Source organism: Globicephala melas, chromosome 10 (assembly GCF_963455315.2).
Source record: "Globicephala melas chromosome 10, mGloMel1.2, whole genome shotgun sequence".
Taxonomy (NCBI): domain Eukaryota; kingdom Metazoa; phylum Chordata; class Mammalia; order Artiodactyla; family Delphinidae; genus Globicephala; species Globicephala melas.
This window is the reverse complement of record NC_083323.1, coordinates 34,365,024-34,374,527: the sequence shown is the minus strand read 5'-3', so window position 1 is coordinate 34,374,527 and position 9,504 is coordinate 34,365,024.

Below are 9,504 nucleotides of genomic sequence, written 5' to 3'. Positions count from 1 at the left end.
TTCAGTTCACAAAGATACATTCTCAAGTTTTCCTGAAGATGCCCCCATGTATTTCAAAGCTATTTTTAAATTTACATAATTAAAATGAAATAGGGTCTTCCCTGGTGGCGCAGTGGTTGAGAGTCCGCCTGCCGATGCAGGGGACACGGGTTCGTGCCCCGGTCCAAGAGGATCCCACATGCCGCAGAGCGGCTGGGCCCGTGAGCCATGGCTGCTGAGCCTGCGCGTCCAGAGCCTGTGCTCCGCAACGGAAGAGGCCACAACAGTGAGAGGCCCGCGTACCGCAAAATGAATGAATGAATGAATGAATGAATGAATGAATGAATTTCCCCTCCATGTTTCTAATAGTTATGTTAAAACCTAAGGTATTTTAGTCTTTTCAAAAAATATTGCAGCCTTAATGCAAGTTAATTTGTCTCCTCAGAGGGCTTTTGATACTTTTTAAAATTAATTATAACACTCTGATATATTCTGATTATTTCAGGTTGAATATTTTGCTACAATTTCTATTAACATCAAATAGTGAAGTATAAGATGGTGCAAAAAGGTGCTACGGAAGATATTCTACAGAGAGGAATAAATTAAAGTAAATGTTAGATTTTCTAAATGTTAACTTTTAGCTAAAATAATGGTCAGAAGTTTTTATGCTAACCATACAATTTTTTCTTTTGTGAATCTTAAATTCAAAAAGCAAATTGTAAGTGCTAAACAAACTGCATGACAGAAAATAATCTTCTAGAGTTGAGTGTGCCTGCGATTATATCTGTAAGAGTCCAAAGACGAGATTGACATCAATGAAAAGAACCTATAGTCAAGTTTCAAAGCATAATGCCTCTCTTTTTAGTTGAAAAAGTGAGACACAAGAGGAGATGGAGGGTATTTTCCCCACTATAATGAGAAATATGATGGAGAAAAACAATAAAGGGTTGATTATGTGTCATAAGTGACAAAGGTCACTATCAAAGGATGCAAGGACCCCAGAAACGTGGATACGAAAATATTTGGTGATCCTCCCAATTGGAGGATTAGACATGTTTAACAAAACCTGTTAAACTCAAGCATGATCATATAACTTGCTTTGGCCAGGAAATGTGAGAGTGACATGTTCCATACTAGTCTGAAGGTTGAAATGTGGCTTACTACATTTTCTTGTCACTGACAGCAATTCTGGAAGCATGCATCACAATAGAGTTTTCATCAGCCCACACCCTAGATAACTGTGATGAGCGTAACCTCCTTGCTTGCCCACAATAGAGATGAAACATGTGTAAGAAATAAACTTTGCTGTTTTAAGTAAGTGAAAATTTCAGTTTGTCTTCACTGTACCATAGTTTATGCTATTCTGACTGATACATTAAGCCATGTGGCCTATGAGGTCATCATTGGAAGTTATAGAAGAGAAAGATGCTCCCTGGCGGCTTGAAGGATTCTGAAGGATAGTGGCACATTTAAGATACTTCATTAATTTCATCAGAAAAAAAAGTATATCGGGACTGGATTTCTGTAATTCCATTGTGGATATCTGTCATGCAAGAAGTTCACAGACACATATCACTAGCACCACACAGTGCAAATATAACATAGATTTTATGGGGGAAAAACTTACAAGCAGAGAAGTAGTAGAAAACATGCAGGCCTATGGTCCGTACAGGTACATATAAAATGCTAGGGTCTTGAGGGAGCCCAACAGTTCATACCCTGCTTCTCCACCTACGTTCTCATAGTACTGATAAAAAGAAACATCAGTGTTAGAAAATGTAGGGATACCCTCATTATAACTATGATGTTATGAGTATTGGAACAGTCCAAATGGTATCACCACTTTCCTAATCACCAGTTTTAGCCTTAGAACAACTCTCCGAAGGATTTGAGCCTACATAAGAGAAATTCCCAGTGATAGACCTGCTGATCTGAGTGGAGGAGTTTGAGAGAGCAAATTCCCCTCACGTAGGAACTTCTAAAAGATTATCTACACTCAATCAAGAAATTTCAATCATGATGTCAGCTCACTCATTTTTCTTCTGTGAGTACGAGTAAGAAGTAAGACAAGAGGGCAAGAGTATTTAGAGAAAAATCTCTTTTTATAGAAACTAATTGTAAGGGGAAAACCCTTTCTCCTTAAGAACATTTTACTGTCTTAACCATTTGAGTTTAACCATGAGGTCAATGGTGATCCAGAAGTACGGCTGGATGCGTTAGAAGACATCATTGATCTCTCAGAACAATCCTGATCCAGCCTTCTGGAGGCAACTCTCCAATGTCAGCCATGTTGATGGCATAGATTAAGGCCCTAAAAGATTCTGAAATGAATATAAAAATAGTGCACTGAGTAAAATCATCCCAAGGCCACTTTATACTCAGAACTAAAAATAAATTCTCTATTCCCTTTCCCTTCTAAGTTATGGCTGGTTATTTTGTGCAATATAGCCTATGAGACCATGAAATCAAAGTGGCGTTACAATAACCTCATGAAGACCTACCATTGATAACGTGCTGATACTGTCCCTTATCAAATTCCCAAGGACAAATTAAATATCAGAAATAACATTGTTTTTACTATAAAGGGAATTAAGGCCAAATATTAAATTATTTTACTTGGTGAATTCAGAGAAATTTGAAAGCTAAAATCTACCCACCCCACCCCCTCTACTTTGTATTGTGCTTAGTCTCAGCTGGAATGTTCCTCAAAACCAAGTGGAGGGGCTTCCCTGCTGGTGCAGTGGTCGAGAGTCCACCTGCCAACGCAGGGGACATGGGTTCAAGCCCTGGTGCGGAAGGTTTGAAGATCACACATGTCGTGGAGCGACTAAGCCCTTGTGCCACAACTCCTGAGCCTGCTCTCTAGAGCCCGCGAGCCACAACTACTGAATCTGCCTGCCACAACTACTGAAACCTGCATGCCTAGAGCCCATGCTCCACAGCAAGAGAAGCCACTGCAATGAGAAGCCCGCGCAACACAACGAAGAGTAGCCCCCACTCGCTGCAACTAGAGAAAGCCCACGTGCAGCAACGAAGACCCAACGCAGCCAAAAATAAATAAATAAATTTCAAAAAACAAGTGGAGTTGTGGCTTTTCTCAGCAGCTGCAGCCTGTGCTGTCTCTCCCTCCAATTGCTTGTGGTCCCGTGACATGAATTTAATGCCAAGTATTTCATAGGCTGAACATTTAAAGTTTCTAAAGAATTAATCATCCTCACAAGATTATCACTGCACTGCGCAACATCCACTAAATTCAGAAAGCAAGCCAGTCTGCATTTCCTACCCCAGGCAGTCCAGACAACAAAGTGTTTTTCCCAGAATACAATTAGGGTTGCCACAGACTCACTGCTATGCCGGTGATAGAGGGTAGGCAGACAAAGCCTTTGGCTTTAGCCTCAGCAATATCTCAGTTAATCTATAACCATCGAATGGGATTTACAACTTTGAAGTTATCCATTGAGAGTAATATCCCAAGAGCAGTTCATTTCCATACTCTGCCTATATCATACTTTTGAAGAGGACCAAATCCTGTCATCTTCCCTCAGAAAGTGGCATTTAAGTCCCTACTGCCTTCTCAATTAGTCGATACCTTCGTAGGCATGGAGACACTGGTTCGCAGTTCTAATCTGTGGTGCCTTTCCCCCTCTTTATTGAGATCTTAATTTCTGTTTCCCTCTTTAACTCTGTTTTTGGCATTTCAGTGCTGAATAGAATGCAAATTCTTTGTGTGTGCATGTGTTCATTAAATAATTCAGAACTAAGAGAATTGCTGCTAGAAAAGTGGCCATCGCATCTTCAGTTTGTTTCTGGGGAATCACCTGCAGCAGATTCTGAACTGAAGCTGCTGTAGAAACTTATGAATCTGTTTCACTAGAGAGGTGGTGAAAACCAATATCTCGACCATTCAGTCCTCATGATGTCTTTTCCTCAGTGTTCTAATGTTCTAGCCCTTGAGTGGGTTTTCACTGTTTTCTCCACACACTAGATGGAGAGAATTCCAGTGGATTATTTCCTGATACTGTTCGTCTACTGGCTTCAGGAAGGCTCAGCTAGTGTGTACAGTTAAACCTATTTAATTTTGACTCTTTCCTTACTATCCATGGTGAGCACTCTTTGCTGAGTCAGGTAGCCTTTTTTAGGTTTTTGGTCCAGTTATAGTTTTATTAGCATTTTCTAGTCGAGTCCATCTTGTTGTGTCCCCACAGTGAGAGATTTGAAACCATGAATTTGGTGACTGCCAAAGGCATCAACTCTTCCAACCTCGTGACCAGTTTCAGATTCTTGATTGGATAATCCTTCCCAGGAGATATTCTCCCATGTACATTATATTTAGCCAAATCTCAGACTTAAGCTAACATTGTCTCCCCTGTTTTTCTTTGTGTCATCATTCCCATGTCTTTCCTTGGAGTCCGATTTCCACACATTTTTATGGTATGTTTTCTTGAGACCCAAATATTACCTGGGTACTTTGCTATACTACACCACTTGGAATCTCAAAAAAATATTTATCTGATTATATTTAACTGACATTCAAGGTCTTCTTTTCTCAAATATGTTCAGATTTGTTTTCATATAGCTAGTACTCTAATTTTCAAAGGTGCATTCCCAATTTCTCTGATTATGGATATTATTAATACTGTTAAGAAGTCAACTCTAAATGTTTCTCTGGTTTTCCTTTTCTGTTTTGTTGTTTTGATGATCAAGTGCCTAGAACAATGAATGCCTGGCACAGGGCTGTTCCTCAATTAGTATTGACTGAATGAATGACTGATTATTTTTCATCCTTTATTCAAGATTAGTCTCTCCATGGGTTTAGTCTAGATGGAGTCAAATTAAAGGCAACCAACATACTGTCACTCTTCTAGGTCCACAGTTAAAATTTTCCACAGATACCAAGGGGAAAAGGGATGGGGTGGGAGGAATTGGGAGATTGGGACTGACACATATACACTACAATGTATAAAAAAACTAATGATAACCTACTGTATAGCACAGTGAACTCTACTTAATGCACTGTGGTGTCCTAAATGGGAGGGAAATCCAAAAGGAAGGGGATATATGTATATGTATGGCTGATTCATTTTGCTGTGCAGTAGAAGCTAACACAACATCATAAAGCAACTATACTCCAATAAAAATTAATTAAAAAAAGAAAAGAGTGGAGAGACAATAAAACATAGTGGTTAAGAGTAAAAAAAATTTTTTTCCATAGAATCACTGAAATACAAGATACGATACAGCAAATAAGTGCTTTGCCTTCCTTATAGCTGTAAGGGAGTGAATACAAAAAATTCTCTTTTCGCTAGATTCTTCACTCCAGCCATGCTTGTATTCTTGGTGCTTGTTAAATCTTCATGCCTTGCTTAAGGCCAAGGGATCTTCTATAGATATGGACACTCACCTCCATAAAAAAGGACACATACCTCAATATGGGCAAAGCCACCCACAAAGTCTTCATTCAGAAAGTGGCACTTGAGGTTGTTTTTCTATTAATTTAGGCTCTGGGAAACACCAATTGCCAGCTCTAATTTAAGGTGTCTTTTTCCCCTCTATATACAAATCTTAATTTTTGTTTCTTTTTTGAGCTCCTTGTTTTGGCTATCCAGGGCCAGGATAGTTGGAACCTACTAAAGTACCAACAACATTTAGAGCCACTCTCAGCAAGCCAGAATCCTTGAACTCTCTATGTCCATTTGTCTATAAAATTGTCCCCTGCCTTGTTTATTCCCAATGATTGTTCCCTTTGCAACCAGGTAACACACTTATTCATTATATATTTTCCGTACCAAACTGAAATTAAGCATTGTTTTACTATTCTGGGAAGAGGAAGAAAGAGTATAAGATAGGAGCCTGGGAATGCTTAGGGAAAATCCATAATGGAAACCAGGCTTAGGCAAGTGAATCCTATAGGATAATCCCCTTAGTTATGTCAGTATCTTGTTTTATCACCAAAATCCATCAAGTTTGCTTTATTTTCTCCATTTTTTAAAGATAAGGAATATGAGCTTTAAAACAGTAAGATAGTTTTGCAAAATTACACAGCCTATCATCGACCATAGTTTCTAAGTCTCTTATTCTCTCACTACTGAAATACTATCTGGATATGTAATTATATATAAGACCTCAATATCCCAAATACAATTCCAAAAAGCTTTTGAAATTCTGTTTATATCATCTCATCATTCTAGAGTTTTTCATGTAGGTGCTTTACCTTTAGATTATACAAACAAAGGCAAGGCTAGTATCACTGGAAACTGGAAAGAGAACTTGCCACCCTCCCCCTACACCCTCTGCTTCCAGTGCTATTTTCAAATGAACTTGGGTTATTTTAAAGTTATGGTTTTCACTTTGTACTATGATATTAAACTATGGACTTCTCTGAATTATATTAAATGAAGGAGAGAAAAAGAAGAAAAACCAAAAATATCTAGAATTGAAAAAAATAGGTACTAAAATATGAGGAAACTAAACATTGAAACAAAAATAATAGATTCTAGGTTGCGAGAGGATCCCTGAGATACCATGATTTGCTCCCTTTATACTCACTCTCTCCCCATTTTAACTTTCTCCTCTTTTTCTAGTTTTTTCTCTCTTTACCCTGCCATATCAAGCTCCATGATACACAAAATAACTATAGGAAACACATGGAAATTCTAGAAGGATTTTGATGAAATGTAGATAGCAAGATGAATATAGATACAAAAATTAGGTATGGTTTGGGATGTGCTTCTTTGTGAATCTCGGTGCAATTTGTTTTCAGGTAATTGGGCTCTCATATGCTTTATTAGAAGAAAACCCAACATCTCCCTTGAATTTCCCTCCTCTAACTATCAAAGGGCTAGTAATCTAGAAAGGATTTAGTTCCGACTTCTAGACCCCAGCGGGAGACTACTAGTTTGGAATGATTCTCCTTTGATCTGGCCCCTCCACACTGAATTGAAGCTAGCATTCCATACTATTCTATTGCTGAGATGAGACCTAGTTGACCCAGATCCCTATACAGGCCACAAGGCTCTTTGACAGAGAGCAACGTTATTCCTCAGTCCCAACTTGACCAAAGATACTAGATGCTTGTGCTCCTATGATTTCAGTCCTTATTACTGACTTCTTCAAGTTCATACACCTTAAAAATTCTGAACCACCATACTCTCACCTCCTGAGGAGCTACAATAGGGGATATAACAAGAAATGAATAAAATTTAAATAAATTATTACCCAAGCCTGTGCAATATGTGAATATGTCTCTTCTTTGTAGCCTATTAAAATTTTAATGGAAGTGGAAGTAAAATGAATACACCCACTTCAATGAGGAATATGTCTGAGGAAAGTAGAATGATGGAGTGGCAAATGTAAAGGTCAAAAATTAGGAAAGGATTTCAGCAACCTGGGCATCAGCTATACAAGAAACTTCAACAAAAACTCAACAGTAGAAGCCTAAGAACCATACAACCGTTATTGGAAATGGTAGAAGAAAAGAATGCTGCTAATGACAAGGATTCCCTCGCAGGCCTTTCTAAGGGAGCTAACTTCAAGAATTCTAAGATAATATATGCTTCTAAGGGAAATCTGTATGTTTTCCGCCTTGCAGAAAAAAATTGTCTGTTTTCAGTGATTTCAAACTGAATTTTGAGGGTTTTTTTTTTTTTGCATTTTTGTAGGTAAAAAAGAAACTAGAAATTTATTCTTTGATGAGGCTTTTTGTTACATTTGAAATTAGTTTTAATTTTTGGTAATAACCTAAACTCATTAAGAACTGAGTGTATTAAATGGGAGGGATATTTAAGCTGTATAATACTGGTTTGGGTGAAAAATGATCTATTTCCCAAATGATCTATTTGGGAAATGGGTGATGGTGATAGCTGTACAACAATATGAATGTACTTAATTTCACTGAACTGTACAATTAAAAATGGTTAAGATAGTAAGTTTTATGTTATGTGTATTTTACCACAATAAAATGAAATGATTTATAACTATAAATTAAGGACCAAGTAACTGAAAAACTGGTTCTGACAGTATTTTATGTCTATAGTCCTGGTATGTTTGCTTTTATAAAGATTTTTGACTTCATAGTCACTCCTCGTAAAGACAGATAATTTTACCAAAAAAAAAAAAAAAAAACCCAAACATAATGGGTTAACACTTGGGGTGCTTAACACCCCAAGATCTAGAAAAAATTCATTCAATGGTTTAACTTTGGAAAAAAAATTAAACTAATAAATAAAAAGATGTGAAAATATACTTTTTGAAAAATTAAAGTGTGACTTTCATACAAGTCTAACATGAAAATCTGTCAAAGATTATACTCAGTTTTATTATTCAAGAGGTAGCCAGTAGGACAAGACTAATTAAAAGAAGAATTTGAGAACCACGGGTTTATATAGTCAGTCAACAGAATGTTGAAATGAATTGTCTAATAGATACAAAACTGGCTTATGTCCTATAAGGCCACAAAACTGTAACATTTGTGTTTATATATTTCTACCAAACAAAAATCTAAAAGTTCACATGTAACAGTTAACCGTTTTCAGGACTCAAATAAAATATTGTCAAGCACAGTGTTTACTCTTATAAAATTAAATAAGTTTTGGGTGAGCCTGTTTTCTAGACCTTAAAATATATGCAAGATTTGTAAGGAGGAAAGTCCATTCACCTGTTACATTTCAAATTTGGATAATTTTTCTTAACAAAAGCAAAGCAAAGCACAAAGAGAAGTTATGTAGAGAAGAATTAACATTAGGTTAACAGTTTAATTTGAGATTTTTTTTTCTCTTTATAATTGAACTGAGATACTAAGAAAGAACAAGGATGTTTATTATAAGTAGCAACACATCGTTTTTGCCAAATGCAAGCACAGATTTTAAGACATTAACTCAAATAGAAATAGCATTCAATTCAGAATAGCACATATTCAATTCAAGCACTGGAAGTAAAAGGAGGCTAAAATTAGAAGGATATGGATAACTTTACTTTTTTAAAGTGGCTGTCACTCATAAAGCCTTTTTTGTTTAATTGTCGAAGTTTCCCTTTGAGGTTTGCCCCATACGGAAAATCATTCAATATCAATACGGCTCATCGGGATATAAGATTCAGCATACAGGGAGCAGACAACCATGTCCTTAATTTGGTAGTTCCATGTCAGGAAATAGTTTTTTTCCCTTTTATATTCTTGTTTTCATTCCACTGAAGACTCATTTTAAATAATTACAATACCAGCCTCAGCACACAAGTAGGACCAGCTAGCCAGTCATGAACATATGTGGGCATGACTTATATGTGTTTTATAACTTACCATCACTTATTTAACAGAGTAACAGAGTACTGTGTTTTTCTCAGTGGGTTTTATGAAATATTTTCAGTACTTTATCCCTAGGACAAAGTATGTCTTTATCCACAGGATCCAAATATTTGTCCACAGAAAAGTGAGCACAATTTGAAAGCAAAATGAAATTTGAGAATGTAAGCATCAAACAATCATCATTGAAAAGTAATTCTTTAATAAAAGAAAAAGTCCTAGAGTAATTA